The sequence below is a fragment of the Triticum aestivum genome, chromosome 3A (genome assembly GCF_018294505.1).
Source record: "Triticum aestivum cultivar Chinese Spring chromosome 3A, IWGSC CS RefSeq v2.1, whole genome shotgun sequence".
In the NCBI taxonomy this organism is placed as follows: domain Eukaryota; kingdom Viridiplantae; phylum Streptophyta; class Magnoliopsida; order Poales; family Poaceae; genus Triticum; species Triticum aestivum.
In genome coordinates, this window is record NC_057800.1 from 35275231 (window position 1) to 35293845 (window position 18615).

Consider the following 18615-nt stretch of genomic DNA (forward strand, 5'->3'; position numbering starts at 1 on the left):
AACATTCATTGGACCACATACATCTGTATGTATGATTTCCAACAAATCTATTGCTCTCTCCATAGTACCGGAGAATGGCGTTTTAGTCATCTTGCCCATGAGGCACGGTTCGCAAGTACCAAGTGATTCATAATCAAGTGGTTCCAAAAGTCCATCAGTATGGAGTTTCTTCATGCGCTTTACACCGATATGACCTAAACGGCAGTGCCACAAATAAGTTGCACTATCATTATCAACTCTGCATCTTTTGGCTTCAACATTATGAATATGTGTATCACTACTATCGAGATTCATCAAAAATAGACCACTTCTTCAAGGGTGCATGACCATAAAAGATATTACTCATATAAATAGAACAACCATTATTCTCTGATTTAAATGAATACCCGTCTCGCTTCAAACAAGATCCAGATATAATGTTCATTCTCAACGCAGGCACCAAATAACAATTATTTAGGTCTAATACTAATCCTGATGGTAGATGTAGAGGTAGCGTGCTGACCGCGATCACATCGACTTTGGAACCATTTCCCACACGCATCGTCACCTCGTCCTTCGCTAGTGTTCTCTTAATCCGTAGTCCCTGTTTCGAGTGGCAAATATTAGCAACAGAACCAGTATCAAATACCCAGGTGCTACTGCGAGCTCTAGTAAGGTACACATAAATGACATGTATATCACATATACCTTTGTTCACCTTGCCACCCTTCTTATCCGCCAAATACTTGGGGCAGTTCCGCTTCTAGTGAGCAGTCTGCTTGCAGTAGAAGCACTCAGTTTCAGGCTTAGGTCCAGACTTGGGTTTCTTCTCCTGAGCAGCAACTTGCTTGCTGTTCTTCTTGAAGTTCCCCTTCTTCTTCCCCTTGCCCTTTTTCTTGAAACTAGTGGTCTTGTTGACCATCAACACTTGATGCTCCTTCTTGATTTCTACCTCCGCGGCTTTTAGCATTGCAAAGAGCTCGGGAATTTTCTTATCCATCCCTTGCATATTATAGTTCATCACGAAGCTTTTGTAGCTAGGTGGAAGTGATTGGAGAATTCTGTCAATGACGCAATCATCCGGAAGATTAACTCCCAGTTGAATTAAGTGATTATTATACCCAGACATTTTGAGTATATGCTCACTGACAGAACTGTTCTCCTCCATCTTGCAGCTATAGAACTTATTGGAGACTTCATATCTCTCAATCCGGGCATTTGCTTGAAATATTACTTCAACTCCTGGAACATCTCATATGCTCCATGACGTTCAAAATGTCGCTGAAGTCCCGATTCTAAGCCGTAAAGCATGGCACACTGAACTATCAAGTAGTCATCAGCTTTGCTCTGCCAGACGTTCATAACATCTGGCGTTGCTCCAGCAGCAGGCCTGGCACCCAGCGGTGCTTCAAGGACGTAATTCTTCTGTGCAGCAATGAGGATAATCCTCAAGTTACGGCCCAGTCCGTGTAATTGCTACCATCATCTTTCAACTTTGCTTTCTCAAGGAACGCATTAAAATTCAATGGAACAACAGCACGGGCCATCTATCTACAATCAAACATACATAAGCAAGATACTATGAGGTACTAAGTTCATGATAAATTTGAGTTCAATTTAATCATATTACTTAAGAACTCCCACTTAGATAGACATCCCTCTAATCCTCTAAGTGATCACGTGATCCAAATCAACTAAACCATGTCCGATCATCGCGTGAGATGGAGTAGTTTCATTGGTGAACATCACTATGTTGATCATATCTACTATATGATTCACGCTCGACCTTTCGGTCTCAGTGTTCCGAGGCCATATCTTCATATGCTAGGCTCGTCAAGTTTAACCTGAGTATTCTGCGTGTGCAAAACTGGCTTGCACCCATTGTAGATGGACGTAGAGCTTATCACACCCGATCATCACGTGGTGTCTGGGCACGACGAACTTTGGCAACGGTGCATACTCAGGGAGAACACTTTTATCGTGAAATTTAGTGAGAGATCATCTTATAATGCTACCGTCAATCAAAGCAAGATAAGATGCATAAAAGATAAACATCACATGCAATCAATATAAGTGATATGATATGGCCATCATCATCTTGTGCTTGTGATCTCCATCTCCGAAGCATCGTCATGATCACCATCGTCACCGGCGCGACACCTTGATCTCCATCGTAGCATCGTTGTCGTCTCGCCAATCTTATGCTTCCACGACTATCGCTACCGCTTAGTGATAAAGTAAAGCATTACAGCGTGATTGCATTGCATACAATAAAGCGACAACCATATGGCTCCTGCCAATTGCCGATAACTTGGTTACAAAACATGATCATCTCATACAATAAAATTTAGCATCATGTCTTGACCATATCACATCACAACATGCCCTGCAAAAACAAGTTAGACGTCTTCTACTTTGTTGTTGCAAGTTATACGTGGCTGCTACGGGCTTAGCAAGAACCGTTCTTACCTACGCATCAAAACCACAACGATAGTTTGTCAAGTTGGTGCTGTTTTAACCTTCGCAAGGACCGGGCGTAGCCACACTCGGTTCAACTAAAGTTGGAGAAACTGACACCCGCCAGCCACCTGTGTACAAAGCAAATCGGTAGAACCAGTCTCGCGTAAGCGTACGCGTAATGTCGGTCCGGGCCGCTTCATCCAACAATACCGCCGAACCAAAGTATGACATGCTGGTAAGCAGTATGACTTATATCGCCCACAACTCACTTGTGTTCTACTCGTGCATATAACATCAACGCATAAAACCTGGCTCTGATGCCACTGGTGGGGAACGTAGTAATTTCAAAAAAATTCCTATGCACACGCAAGATCATGGTGATGCATAGCAACGAGAGGGAAGAGTGTTGTCTACATACCCTTGTAGACCGGAAGCGGAAGCGTTAGCACAACGCGGTTGATGTAGTCGTACGTCTTCACGGCCCGACCGATCAAGCACCGAAACTACGGCACCTCCGAGTTCTAGCACACGTTCAGCTTGATGACGATCCCCGGACTCCGATCCAGCAAAGTGTCGGGGAAGAGTTCCGTCAGCACGACGGCGTGGTGACGATCTTGATGTTTTACCGTCGCAGGGCTTCGCCTAAGCACCGCTACAATATTATCGAGGACTATGGTGGAGGGGGGCACCGCACACGGCTAAGAGATCAATGATCAACTGTTGTGTCTATGGGGTGCCCCCTGCCCCCGTATATAAAGGAGTGGAGGAGGGGGCCGGCCAAGGAGGGTGGCACGCCCTAGGGGGGAGTCCAACTCCCACAGGGAGTAGGACTCCCCTTTTTCCTATTAGGAGTAGGAGAGGGAAGGAAGAGGAAGGAGGGAGGAAGGAAAGGGGGGCCGGGCCCCCTCCCAATTCGGATTGGGCTTGGGGGGGCGCGCCCCCTCCCTTGCTCCTTTCCCCTCCTTTCCACTAAGGCCCAATAAGGCCCATATACCTCCCGGGGGGTTCCGATAACCTCCCGGTGATCCGGTATTGTCCCAATCTCACCTGGAACCTTTCCGGTGTCCAAATATAGTCGTCCAATATATCGATCTTTATGTCTCGACCATTTCGAGACTCCTCGTCAAGTCCGTGATCACATCCAGGACTCCGAACAACCTTCGTTACATCAAAATATATGAATTCATAATGAAACTGTCATCGTAACGTTAAGCGTGCGGACCCTACGGGTTTGAGAACAATGTAGACATGACCGAGACATGTATCCAGTCAATAACCAATAGCGGAACCTGGATGCTCATATTGGCTCCTACTTATTCTACGAAGACTTTATCGGTCAGACCGCATAACAACATACGTTTGTTCCTTTGTCATCGGTATGTTACTTGCCCGAGATTCGATCGTCGGTATCTCAATACCTAGTTCAATCTCGTTACTCGGCAAGTCTCTTTACTCGTTCTGTAATACATCATCTTGCAACTAACTTATTAGTTGCATTGCTTGCAAGGCTTAAGTGATGTGCATTACCGAGAGGGCCCAGAGATACCTCTCCGACAATCGGAGTGACAAATCCTAATCTCGAAATACGCCAACCCAACATGTACCTTTGGAGACACCTGTAGAGCACCTTTATAATCACCCAGTTACGTTGTGACGTTTGGTAGCACACAAAGTGTTCCTCCGGTAAACGGGAGTTGCATAATCTCATAGTCATAGGAACATGTATAAGTCATGAAGAAAGCAATAGCAACATACTAAACGATCGGGTGCTAAGCTAATGGAATGGGTCATGTCAATCACATCATTCTCCTAATGATGTGATCCCGTTAATCAAATGACAACTCATGTCTATGGTTAGGAAACATAACCATCTTTGATTAACGAGCTAGTCAAGTAGAGGCATACTAGTGACACTTTGTTTGTCTATGTATTCACACAAGTATTATGTTTCCGGTTAATACAATTCTAGCATGAATAATAAACATTTATCATGATATAAGGAAATAAATAATAACTTTATTATTGCCTCTAGGGCATATTTCCTTCAGTCTCCCACTTGCACTAGAGTCAATAATCTAGATTACACAGTAATGATTCTAACACCCATGGAGCCTTGGTGCTGATCATGTTTTGCTCAGTGGAAGAGGCTTAGTCAATGGGTCTGCTACATTCAGATCCGTATGTATCTTGCAAATCTCTATGTCTCCCACCTGGACTAGATCCCGGATGGAATTGAAGCGTCTCTTGATGTGCTTGGTTCTCTTGTGAAATCTGGATTCCTTTGCCAAGGCAATTGCACCAGTATTGTCACAAAAGATTTTCATTGGACCCGATGCACTAGGTATGACACCTAGATCGGATATGAACTCCTTCATCCAGACTCCTTCGTTTGCTGCTTCCGAAGCAGCTATGTACTCCGCTTCACATGTAGATCCCGCCACGACGCTTTGTTTAGAACTGCACCAACTAACAGCTCCACCATTTAATGTAAATACGTATCCGGTTTGCGATTTAGAATCGTCCGGATCAATGTCAAAGCTTGCATCAATGTAACCATTTACGATGAGCTCTTTGTCACCTCCATATACGAGAAACATATCCTTAGTCCTTTTCAGGTATTTCAGGATGTTCTTGACCGCTGTCCAGTGATCCACTCCTGGATTACTTTGGTACCTCCCTGCGAGACTTATAGCAAGGCACACATCAGGTTTGGTACACAGCATTGCATACATGATAGAGCCTATGGCTGAAGCATAGGGAACATCTTTCATTTTCTCTCTATCTTCTGCAGTGGTCGGGCATTGAGTCTTACTCAACTTCACACCTTGTAACACAGGCAAGAATCCTTTCTTTGCTTGATCCATTTTGAACTTCTTCAAAACTTTGTCAAGGTATGTGCTTTGTGAAAGTCCAATTAAGCGTCTTGATCTATCTCTATAGATCTTAATGCCCAATATGTAAGCAGCTTCACCGAGGTCTTTCATTGAAAAACTCTTATTCAAGTATCCCTTTATGCTATCCAGAAATTCTATATCATTTCCGATTAGCAATATGTCATCCACATATAATATCAGAAATGCTACAGAGCTCCCACTCACTTTCTTGTAAATACAGGCTTCTCCAAAAGTCTGTATAAAACCAAATGCTTTGATCACACTATCAAAGCGTTTATTCCAACTCCGAGATGCTTGCACCAGTCCATAAATGGATCGCTGGAGCTTGCACACTTTGTTAGCTCCCTTTGGATCGACAAAACCTTCCGGTTGCATCATATACAACTCTTCTTCCAGAAATCCATTCAGGAATGCAGTTTTGACATCCATCTGCCAAATTTCATAATCATAAAATGCGGCAATTGCTAACATGATTCGGACAGACTTAAGCATCGCTACGGGTGAGAAGGTCTCATCGTAGTCAATCCCTTGAACTTGTCGAAAACCTTTTGCGACAAGTCGAGCTTTGTAGACAGTAACATTACCGTCAGCGTCAGTCTTCTTCTTGAAGATCCATTTATTCTCAATTGCTTGCCGATCATTGGGCAAGTCAACCAAAGTCCACACTTTGTTCTCATACATGGATCCCATCTCAGATTTCATGGCTTCAAGCCATTTTGCGGAATCTGGGCTCACCATCGCTTCTTCATAGTTCGTAGGTTCATCATGATCTAGTAGCATGACTTCCAGAACAGGATTACCGTACCACTCTGGTGCGGATCTTACTCTGGTTGATCTACGAGGTTCAGTAGTAACTTGTTCTGAAGTTTCATGATCATCATCATTAGCTTCCTCACTAATTGGTGTAGGTGTCACAGAAACCGGTTTCTGTGATGTACTACTTTCCAACAAGGGAGCAGGTACAATTACCTCATCAAGTTCTACTTTCCTCCCACTCACTTCTTTCGAGAGAAACTCCTTCTCTAGAAAGGATCCATTCTTAGCAACAAATGTCTTGCCTTCGGATCTGTGATAGAAGGTGTACCCAACAGTCTCCTTCGGGTATCCTATGAAGACACATTTCTCCGATTTGGGTTCGAGCTTATCAGGTTGAAGCTTTTTCACATAAGCATCGCAGCCCCAAACTTTCAGAAACGACAACTTTGGTTTCTTGCCAAACCATAGTTCATAAGGCGTCGTCTCAACGGATTTTGATGGTGCCCTATTTAACGTGAATGCGGCCGTCTCTAAAGCATAACCCCAAAATGATAGCGGTAAATCTAGTAAGAGACATCATAGATCGCACCATATCAAGTAAAGTACGATTACGACGTTCGGACACACCATTACGCTGTGGTGTTCCGGGTGGCGTGAGTTGCGAAACTATTCCGCATTGTTTCAAATGTAAACCAAACTCGTAACTCAAATATTCTCCTCCACGATCAGATTGTAGAAACTTTATTTTCTTGTTACGATGATTTCAACTTCACTCTGAAATTCTTTGAACTTTTCAAATGTTTCAGACTTATGTTTCATTAAGTAGATATACCCATATCTGCTTAAATCATCTGTGAAGGTGAGAAAATAACGATATCCGCCACGAGCTTCAACATTCATTGGACCACATACATCTGTATGTATGATTTCCAACAAATCTGTTGCTCTCTCCATAGTACCGGAGAATGGCGTTTTAGTCATCTTGCCCATGAGGCACGGTTCGCAAGTACCAAGTGATTCATAATCAAGTGGTTCCAAAAGTCCATCAGTATGGAGTTTCTTCATGCGCTTTACACCGATATGACCTAAACGGCAGTGCCACAAATAAGTTGCACTATCATTATCAACTCTGCATCTTTTGGCTTCAACATTATGAATATGTGTATCACTACTATCGAGATTCATCAAAAATAGACCACTCTTCAAGGGTGCATGACCATAAAAGATATTACTCATATAAATAGAACAACCATTATTCTCTGATTTAAATGAATAACCGTCTCGCATCAAACAAGATCCAGATATAATGTTCATGCTCAACGCTGGCACCAAATAACAATTATTTAGGTCTAATACTAATCCCGATGGTAGATGTAGAGGTAGCGTGCCGACCGCGATCACATCGACTTTGGAACCATTTCCCACGTGCATCGTCACCTCGTCCTTAGCCAGTGTTCTGCTTAATCCGTAGTCCCTGTTTCGAGTTGCAAATATTAGCAACAGAAACCAGTATCAAATACCCAGGTGCTACTGCGAGCTCTAGTAAGGTACACATCAATAACATGTATATCACATATACCTTTGTTCACCTTGCCATCCTTCTTATCCGCCAAATACTTGGGGCAGTTCCGCTTCCAGTGACCAGTCTGCTTGCAGTAGAAGCACTCAGTTTCAGGCTTAGGTCCAGACTTGGGTTTCTTCTCCTGAGCAGCAACTTGCTTGCTGTTCTTCTTGAAGTTCCCCTTCTTCTTCCCCTTGCCCTTTTTCTTGAAACTAGTGGTCTTGTTGACCATCAACACTTGATGCTCCTTCTTGATTTCTACCTCCGCGGCTTTTAGCATTGCAAAGAGCTCGGGAATTGTCTTATCCATCCCTTGCATATTATAGTTCATCACGAAGCTCTTGTAGCTAGGTGGAAGTGATTGGAGAATTCTGTCAATGACGCAATCATCCGGAAGATTAACTCCCAGTTGAATTAAGTGATTATTATACCCAGACATTTTGAGTATTTGCTCACTGACAGAACTGTTCTCCTCCATCTTGCAGCTATAGAACTTATTGGAGACTTCATATCTCTCAATCCGGGCATTTGCTTGAAATATTACTTCAACTCCTGGAACATCTCATATGCTCCATGACGTTCAAAATGTCGTTGAAGTCCCGATTCTAAGCCGTAAAGCATGGCACACTGAACTATCGAGTAGTCATCAGCTTTGCTCTGCCAGACGTTCATAACATCTGGCGTTGCTCCAGCAGCAGGCCTGGCACCCAGCGGTGCTTCCAGGACGTAATTCTTCTGTGCAGCAATGAGGATAATCCTCAAGTTACGGACCCAGTCCGTGTAATTGCTACCATCATCTTTCAACTTTGATTTCTCAAGGAACGCATTAAAATTCAATGGAACAACAGCACGGGCCATCTATCTACAATCAAACATACATAAGCAAGATACTATGAGGTACTAAGTTCATGATAAATTTGAGTTCAATTTAATCATATTACTTAAGAACTCCCACTTAGATAGACATCCCTCTAATCCTCTAAGTGATCACGTGATCCAAATCAATTAAACCATGTCCGATCATCACGTGAGATGGAGTAGTTTCATTGGTGAACATCACTATGTTGATCATATCTACTATATGATTCACGCTCGACCTTTCGGTCTCCGTGTTCCGAGGCCATATCTTCATATGCTAGGCTCGTCAAGTTTAACCTGAGTATTCTGCGTGTGCAAAACTGGCTTGCACCCGTTGTAGATGGACGTAGAGCTTATCACACCCGATCATCACGTGGTGTCTGGGCACGACGAACTTTGGCAACGGTGCATACTCAGGGAGAACACTTTTATCGTGAAATTTAGTGAGAGATCATCTTATAATGCTACCGTCAATCAAAGCAAGATAAGATGCATAAAAGATAAACATCACATGCAATCAATATAAGTGATATGATATGGCCATCAGCATCTTGTGCTTGTGATCTCCAACTCCAAAGCATCGTCATGATCACCATCGTCACCGGCGCGACACCTTGATCTCCATCGTAGCATCGTTGTCGTCTCGCCAATCTTATGCTTCCACGACTATCGCTACCGCTTAGTGATAAAGTAAAGCATTACAGCGCGATTGCATTGCATACAATAAAGCGACAACCATATGGCTCCTGCCAGTTGCCAATAACTCGGTTACAAAACATGATCATCTCATACAATAAAATTTAGCATCATGTCTTGACCATATCACATCACAACATGCCCTGCAAAAACAAGTTAGACGTCCTCTACTTTGTTGTTGCAAGTTTTACGTGGCTGCTACGGGCTTAGCAAGAACCGTTCTTACCTACGCATCAAAACCACAACGATAGTTTGTCAAGTTGGTGTTGTTTTAACCTTCGCAAGGACCGGGCGTAGCCACACTCGGTTCAACTAAAGTTGGAGAAACTGACACCCGCCAGCCACCTGTGTGCAAAGCACGTCGGTAGAACCAGTCTCGCGTAAGCGTACGCGTAATGTCGGTCCGGGCCGCTTCATCCAACAATACCGCCGAACCAAAGTATGACATGCTGGTAAGCAGTATGACTTATATCGCCCACAACTCACTTGTGTTCTACTCGTGCATATAACATCAACGCATAAAACCTAGGCTCGGATGCCACTGTTGGGGAACGTAGTAATTTCAAAAAAATTCCTACGCACACGCAAGATCATGGTGATGCATAGCAACAAGAGGGAAGAGTGTTGTCTACGTACCCTCGTAGACCGGAAGCGGAAGCGTTAGCACAACGCGGTTGATGTAGTCGTACGTCTTCACGGCCCGACCGATCAAGCACCGAAACTACGGCACCTCGAGTTTTAGCACACGTTCAGCTCGATGACGATCCCCGGACTCCGATCCAGCAAAGTGTCGGGGATGAGTTCCGTCAGCACGACGGCGTGGTGACGATCTTGATGTTTTACCGTCGCAGGGCTTCACCTAAGCACCGCTACAATATTATCGAGGACTATGGTGGAGGGGGGCACCGCACATGGCTAAGAGATCAATGATCAACTGTTGTGTCTATGGGGTGCCCCTACCCCCATATATAAAGGAGTGGAGGAGGGGGCCGGCCAAGGAGGGTGGCGCGCCCTAAGGGGGAGTCCAACTCCCACAGGGAGTAGGACTCCCCTTTTTCCTATTAGGAGTAGGAGAGGGAAGGAAGAGGAAGGAGGGAGGAAGGAAAGGGGGGGCCGGGCCCCCTCCCAATTTGGATTGGGCTTGGGGGGCGCGCCCCCTCCCTTGCTCCTTTCCCCTCCTTTCCCTAAGGCCATAAGGCCCATATACCTCCCGGGGGGTTCCGATAACCTCCCGGTGATCCGGTATTGTCCCAATCTCACCCGGAACCTTCCCGGTGTCCACATATAGTCGTCCAATATATCGATCTTTATGTCTCGACCATTTCGAGACTCCTCGTCAAGTCCGTGATCACATCCGGGACTCCGAACAACCTTCGGTACATCAAAATATATGAACTCATAATGAAACTGTCATCGTAACGTTAAGCGTGCGGACCCTACAGGTTTGAGAACAATGTAGACATGACCGAGACATGTATCCGGTCAATAACCAATAGCGGAACCTGGATGCTCATATTGGCTCCTACATATTCTACGAGGACTTTATCGGTCAGACCGCATAACAACATACGTTTGTTTGTCATCGGTATGTTACTTGCCCGAGATTCGATCGTCGGTATCTCAATACCTAGTTCAATCTCGTTATCGGCAAGTCTCTTTACTCATTCTGTAATACATCATCTTGCAACTAACTTATTAGTTGCATTGCTTGCAAGGCTTAAGTGATGTGCATTACCGAGAGGGCCCAGAGATACCTCTCCGACAATCGGAGTGACAAATCCTAATCTCGAAATACGCCAACCCAACATGTACCTTTGGAGACACCTGTAGAGCACCTTTATAATCACCCAGTTACGTTGTGACGTTTGGTAACACACAAAGTGTTCCTCCGGTAAACGGGAGTTGCATAATCTCATAGTCATAGGAACATGTATAAGTCATGAAGAAAGCAATAGCAACATACTAAAGGATTGGGTGCTAAGCTAATGGAATGGGTCATGTCAATCACATCATTCTCCTAATGATGTGATCCCGCTAATCAAATGACAACTCATGTCTATGGTTCGGAAACATAACCATCTTCGATTAACGAGCTAGTCAAGTAGAGGCATACTAGTGACACTTTGTTTGTCTATGTATTCACACAAGTATTATGTTTCCGGTTAATACAATTCTAGCATGAATAATAAACATTTATCATGATATAAGGAAATAAATAATAACTTTATTATTGCCTCTAGGGCATATTTCCTTCAGGTGGTTCATTGCGAGCGAGGTCATCAACTCCAGAGCTACGTTCCCCATCTCCATCTATTGACACTACACCCTTTAAAGCGTTGAAACGTGTCTTGCCTAGCCGCACACCAAACTGGAGTGACTTTTCTCTTTTCTTTTTGGCTTCTCTCATGGCAGCAGAGTCTGAAATACCCTTGCATAAAAACACAACAGTGAGAGTAAGGGTGAAGTGTGTGCAGAACTAGTGCACTGTAAAAGTAGCAGATAGCAGGTGGCTAAAAAATAAATGATAGGAGACATATGATAGCTCTACAACATTGCATGTCAAACAAAATTAGATTCTACTCTGTATGATTTTGTAATATATGAGCACAAGAAATGCAGGTACTCCTCGAGCACACCACCACATGTGGTCATATCTAAGATAACAGTCGACTGGAAATAAATAGGTCAGTCAATTTTTTTAATGAACCGTCCGATCTATAAGGAACGGGCAGATGGCCTTCATCTACCTCCCGCCAGTCATTGTTGACGATCTTTCTCGAACCGCCAGTGACCACCGGCCCAGACCCCTGCCTCCGCCGCCCCGCCCTCCCATCGACCTCACACCACTGCCGTGCTTGGCAGCGCCCCCAGGCCATCCCTTTAATCCCGGCTAATCTCCAGATCGGGCGCCAGTAGCTATAAGCTGCACACGCCCCTAAGATAAACAGCAAGGCGCTGCTTCCCCGGCGTAATAGGCGTACTAGCGCCTGTTACGCCAGGGAATGCTTCCGTTAATTGGGAATCAAGTGGCCAGAAATTGAAATTCAGGGGGGCGATGGACCTCTACCTATGGTGAAATAGTATATGAGGAGAAACCTTGTGCATCGCGAGTTACTAGGAACATCAAGTATCAAGAAGAAGCGGTCAACTAGTGTCTTCTGTGGGATGAATACCGTGCAAGCAGAGACGTAAGATTTGCACGAATAAGGGAAGATGAGTACCTTTTTCGGTTGCCGGTGTGGTCACCTCCACAAGTCACGCCGATTTTCTTCTTTTTACCAGGGAAACCGGTGTTATGGAGGGTGCAGGCTTGGACGAACCCATGGCCAAATTGTTGACTATGTTGTCGTGGCCGTATATCGGCGGAGGGGAAGCAGATCCGAGGTGGCGAAGGACGGCGTAGCAGGAACAGCTCCGGTGTGGTGGAGGGTGGCTAAGTTGGAGCGGCAGCGGTGAGGCACAGGACGACATGGTTGAACTGGCTCGGGTACGAACGGCTCGGCCTCGGCTTCAACTACTAGCCGTGGAGGGCATTCTGGTTGAGGTTGCGGTGGACGACGACGTCGGGGTATCGGCTCCGGCGTGATGGAGGAGGGCGGCGGTTGATGGGTGGGATGGGGTGGCGGACGGAGGAAGCCGGGGTTTCGGGGCTGGTGGAGAGGTAGTTTTGGCGCCCACGGAGTACGAATGGGGAATCGGACGGGTGGGGGAACCATGTTTCGGTCTGGGATGCGCTTGTTTTTTGCTTTTTTGAACAGAAGATGGGACGCGCTTGTTTGAAATTTGGGGAAAGTACAAACTTTGCCCCCCTCTTAAATTTCGGACCTACTATGGGTCGGGGATAGGATGGTAATCCCAGCTGTCCCAAATAGTGGGTGGGAGCGATTTCGGCCGCGCGCATGTGTGCTTAGGCAGCCATTGTGTATGAATGTTTTTCGAATGCGGTTGCGTGGCGTCTAGATGAAGCTACAAACCTACCCCGGTTTAGACCTTTGGACGTCGGGCCTGTAGGTTTCACGGGTCGGAGTTATTAGAAAAGTAATTTCCTTGTACTACCAAACATTGGTCTCACGCGGTTTCGGGCGAGTAGAGGCTCTTTTGGCGCTTCTTTCGAAATTTTGAAACACAAGCATTCACGTTTAGAGTGCTCTTGAACTATGAGGATTGACCTAAATATACAACGTTATATTTGACCTTGTATGTTTGAAAACCTCATTAAATTATCCACTTCTTTTTGAAATTTTGACACTTGAAAATCCTATAACTATGATTATTTTGGAATGGAGGAGCTAAATTTGAATCTATTTTGTACACGACTACATATGCTATTATGTACAAAATCAGAGCAAAGATTGGTGCCCCCATAATTTAGGTATGGTTTACAAATGCCATGATATCAAATTCAAATAATTGAATGGACTTCATGTTGAATTCGATTTTTTTAAACCACCTTAAGTTGAATTCAAATGTATGCTAGTTCATAGGTAGTAGCTATTTATAATGTCCATTTTGTAACTTTCGTATGTATAATGTGCTTTACACACACAACATGTATTATACTCACGTTTATATTCGATTGCTAAAGCGATGCATTGTCTGGAGTTCAAAATACTAACTATGTGGATCAATTGTGTCGAATAATAACATACACATGCTCAAATTCGATATGTAAGTGCATCTAGTGCCCCTTTGTGATTTTGGTGTATTGAAGACTTATAGGTTAAGGGACTAATACGTGTGTGAGTGTACACAGGTCCATAAGTCTATGAGGAGTTTGATATTTACAGGAAAAGTCGACCCCTAAAAATGAATATCTTGAACTGAAGATTTTGGTATTTCTGAAGACTTTCATGAAGACTTTGAAAGTGAAGAAATTGGTGTGTCCGTGAAGACTTGATATTCATGCGAGGAATATGAAGCTTGAAGACTTTCGTTTTCATAGTTTTGTTTTTCTCTTTCTTGAGTCATAGGAAACACCGTACTGTTAAAGGGGGTTGAGGAAATACTAAGGAAAAATTTCCATGTGATGCTCAACTCAAATCCTGCACCTACCAATCCCTTCGAGTGAAGCCATTGGAAATCTCATACAGTTCAGTCAATTTCTTCAGTGACAGAGACGAAGTTCTTCTGGTCTCTGAGGAATTTGTCCTAACTAAGGAGTTAGGAATTCGCCAGTGCAGATTGCCTACACAGTGAGGAACATGATAGCCCTGAGGATTTTGGTACTCAAAATTCCGACTGTTGCTGTGCTATGCGCCAGCTGTTCCAAAATATCTATTCACCTAACGGTCATATCATTGAAGGGCATTCATGTCTTATCATGTCGGGCTGCTCCCTAGGCTATAAATAGCCGCCCCCTAAAACCACTTGCTGGGAGAGGCTGCTCCGAGAGAAACCGACACTTGTCATTTGAGAGCAACCCATCCTCCGAGGACTTTGAGCGAAAATCATCAAGTGAGGAAAAACGAAAAACCAAAAACCCAAACACCTACAAACCCCAAGTGATTGAGCATCACTGAAGAGATTGATCCTGAGTGGATCCGACGCTTATTACCTTTGAAGATTGTGCTTCTTCCAGACAGTTAGGCGTCATGGTCTAGAGCATCCAAGAGGAATTGTGGATCACCGGGTGACCAAGTTTGTGAAGGTTTGGAAGTCGCCTGAAGACTTACCACGAGTGATTGGACGAGGTTTGTGTGACCTTAGTTCAAGGAGAATACGGTGAGGACTAGGTGTCTTGGACTAAGTGTCCTTGACTGGGTGTCCGGGACTGTGTGTCCTCGAGTTTAAATACTCAGCCGCTCCAACCAGACGTACAACTGAGACAGCAGTTGGAACTGGTCTACCAAATCATTGTCTTCACCAAGCTTACTGGTTCTATTTCCTCAACTCTTTCATTTCCTCATAACTGTGATGTATGTTTGTTCATATCTGTGTTTGAAGACTTTGACCGAAGACTTTCTCAATTTCCTCAGTTCAATTTCTTCAGTCTGTTTGTCTTCATCCTGTGTTATCATGTGATTACGCTTCCTGTACTCTGTGCCTGTCTTCATTTCATCATGATGACTATGCTTGTATTCTGTTATGTTTACCTTTGAGTACTTATTTCGCTGCTAGTAGTTCTTCGCTAAGGAATTTCCTCACCGGCAAATTCCTCAGTGAAGAATTTCATAAAAATCGCCTATTCACCCCCCTCTAGTCGATATAACGCACTTTCAATTGGTATCAGAGCGAGGTACTCCCTTGTTCTATGTGATTTCGGTTTAACAACCTGGAGTTTTAGTTATGTCGACCGCAGGTATGATCAAGGTCTCTGCTGGGTGTCCTACCTTCGATGGGACGGACTACCCCTACTAGAAGAATAAGATGCGAATGCATCTTGAAGCAATTGATAACGATCTCTGGTATGTTGTGGAAAATGGTGTTCCCTCAGACACACCTTCTTTGAATGCTGCCGATGTGAAGAGATTCAAGCAACTCGACTCTCAAGCGAAAAATATCATATGTGGCCATCTAAGCAAAGGACAGTATGGCAGAGTGAGTGCTTTGGAAACAACGAAGCTTATCTGGGATAGGTTGTCCAAAGTGAATGAAGGAGTCTCAACTCAGGGTGACTCTCGAGTTGATGTTCTTCACAATCTCTTCAACCGCTTCAAAAGACTCGACAATGAAAATGTTCAACAAACCTTCGATCGCCTCACTGACATCTCAAATGAGCTTCAAGCACTTGGTGCCACTGACATCACCGACCATGAGGTGGTGAAGAAATTGTTGAGATCGCTTGATTCTTCATTTGACACTCTGGCATTGATGATACAAGAACATGCTGATTACAAGTCACTTGATCTCGCTGATATTCTCGAGTGGCTAAATACTCATGGGTTCCAACTTGCTGAAAAGAGAGATCTATATGGTTCAAGCTATGGCAGAACACGTGCACTGAAGGCCAAGGTAGTATCTGAGTCCGAAGATGAAGACTCTGGTAGCAGCCTTGGTGATCCTGAAGAACTGAGCCATGATCTGGCTCTGCTCATGAAGAAGTTCCAAAAGTTCTCAAGACGTGGTTGCCTTGGAAGATCCTCAAGGAGCAATGATTCCTCATCCAGTGACTACAAGAAGAGGCTCTATCACAAGTGCAAGAAACCTGGACATTTCATTCAAGATTGTCCTCAGTGGGAAAAGGAATCAAAGAAGAAGAAATACAAGGATTACAGTTCTGATGATGCAAAGAAAAAGAAGAAATCCACAAAATCATCATCATCAAGATCCTCAAAGCCTTCATATCACAAGAAGAGTAGCTCCAAGAAGGCCAGGGCATTCATTGGCAAGGAAATGGACTCTGAGGCTAAATCTGAAGAAAATGAGGAAGCGGAGTCATCTGAGGAGTCCGAATCCGGAGTGGCGAGCCTTGCTCTCGCTACTGCATTCGTCAGCAAGTCTATCTTCAACATTGAGGAAAATGACCTCACCAAAAAGGCTGATGAAGGGGATGATGACTACGCTCCCACCTATTGCTTCATGGCAAAGGGTGCCAAGGTACTCAAATATACCTCCTCTGAATCAAGTGAGAATGAATCTGATGAAAACCTTAAGCCCAGCTATTCTAAACTTGCTAAGATTGCTATAAACCAAGAAAGGGCTTTAGAAAAGGTTCAAAACATGCTAAATAAAAGTGATGATATGTTGGGTGAAGAAATGGATCGCACTGAAACTTTGACTGAAAATCTTCAGAGACTTCAGTCCAAGCTTGACAAACTTGAAAGTCATCATAACACTCTCTTATCGGATCATGAGAAGCTTTCTTATGAATTTCTTCAAAGAAAGAAAGACCTTGAGAAGCTAAGAGTGAGTTATGAAGATCTTCAGAAGAAGCGCGATTCATTACTTGCTCAACAAATCAGCGCATCTCTGGAAGAATTTGTTCCTCCATGCTTGAAGTGCATTGAACATGAATCTGCTAATTCTTTACCTGAATGTTCAAATGCTGCTAATGTTTCAAATTCTTCACATGCCTCTGCTATCACTAATTCCTCATCTGAGGACATTGCTAGTATCACTGACGATGGAGGGCTGAAGGAATTGTACACGACAGGCATGTACAAAAGCCTCAAAGGGCATCAGGCTCTTTGTGATGTGCTTCAAAAGCAAATCCCCAATAGGAACCCTCGGAAAGAGGGTATCGCCTTTGAGAGGAAACTCAATGCTGATGGTACATATTGGAAGCCTGAGCAGTACCCCAAAACTACATGGGTTGTTGCAAAGGGACTTCCAGTTGATCCATCTAACTTATCTGGATTTGCATGTGAATCTCCTCATTCTGATGATGAGTCAATTGACTCCAACTATAAGCTATTCAAAAATCAGAATGGTGAAGTATTTGCTAGATATGTTGGCACTAACTGCAGGAACGGCTCCCCTATGAAGAAAATCTGGGTTCCCAAAAGATGTCTTGAAAATCTTCAAGTGAATGTCATCATGACGCCACCTGTGAAGAATAGGAACCCCAGATCAAATTCTTCATATGGACAAAATTCTTCATATGGATTCAAGTCCTCATACGGACCAAATTCTTCATATGGATCAAAGTCCTCATATGAACATCATTGTGCTAACCCGTCTGTTTCGCAGGGAAGATCTAAGGATTATGGATATGTGCATTATTCTTCAAATCATTATGTCCATAAGTCCTCGAAGAATTTCTCTGCTTACTCTTAAGCTTACTCTAACCCCTCTTATGGGAAACGAAATGGACTGGCTTCTATGCCATCCTTCTCGTATGGAGCTCGCAGAATGATGAACTCTTTGCCACCCCTTCAGATGTGGGTGGTGAAGACAAAGAACTAATCTCTTCTGCAGGGTCAGGTCTCTAGACCCACATAATCGTCTGAAGAATTTGCTGGAGACCTGAGCATGCCTGAAAGGACGCACGCTAATCATGAAGAAATGAACTTTCATTTCTCACGTCCTCATATAGCTTTATCAGTTCTTTTACTTGATGAAATTGATCTGATTAATTGATGTCATATTCTTCACTGATGAAGTATATGAGTTTGTAAGCTGCACTAATTCATCTGCGGGATGATCAACCCAAAGCCACTGAGTGGGTCCTCGATAGTGGATGTACAAACCACATGACTAGTGACAAGAATCTATTGATGGATGCTCCATTATCACTGTCGCATCTGAAGCATATAACCTTTGCGATTACAAAGGATCGACACGTGGACAAAGTCATGCTTGTTGAGTCGTTAGGATACAACCTTATGTCTGTCTCAATGCTTTGTGATCTTGATATGGTTGTTGTCTTTGGCAAGTACCGTTGTGTTGTGGTTATGGAAGCTGACAATTCCAAAGTCTTCGAAGCCTTTAGGAGAGGAGACCTGTATATTGTTGATTTCTCTACAGGACCAC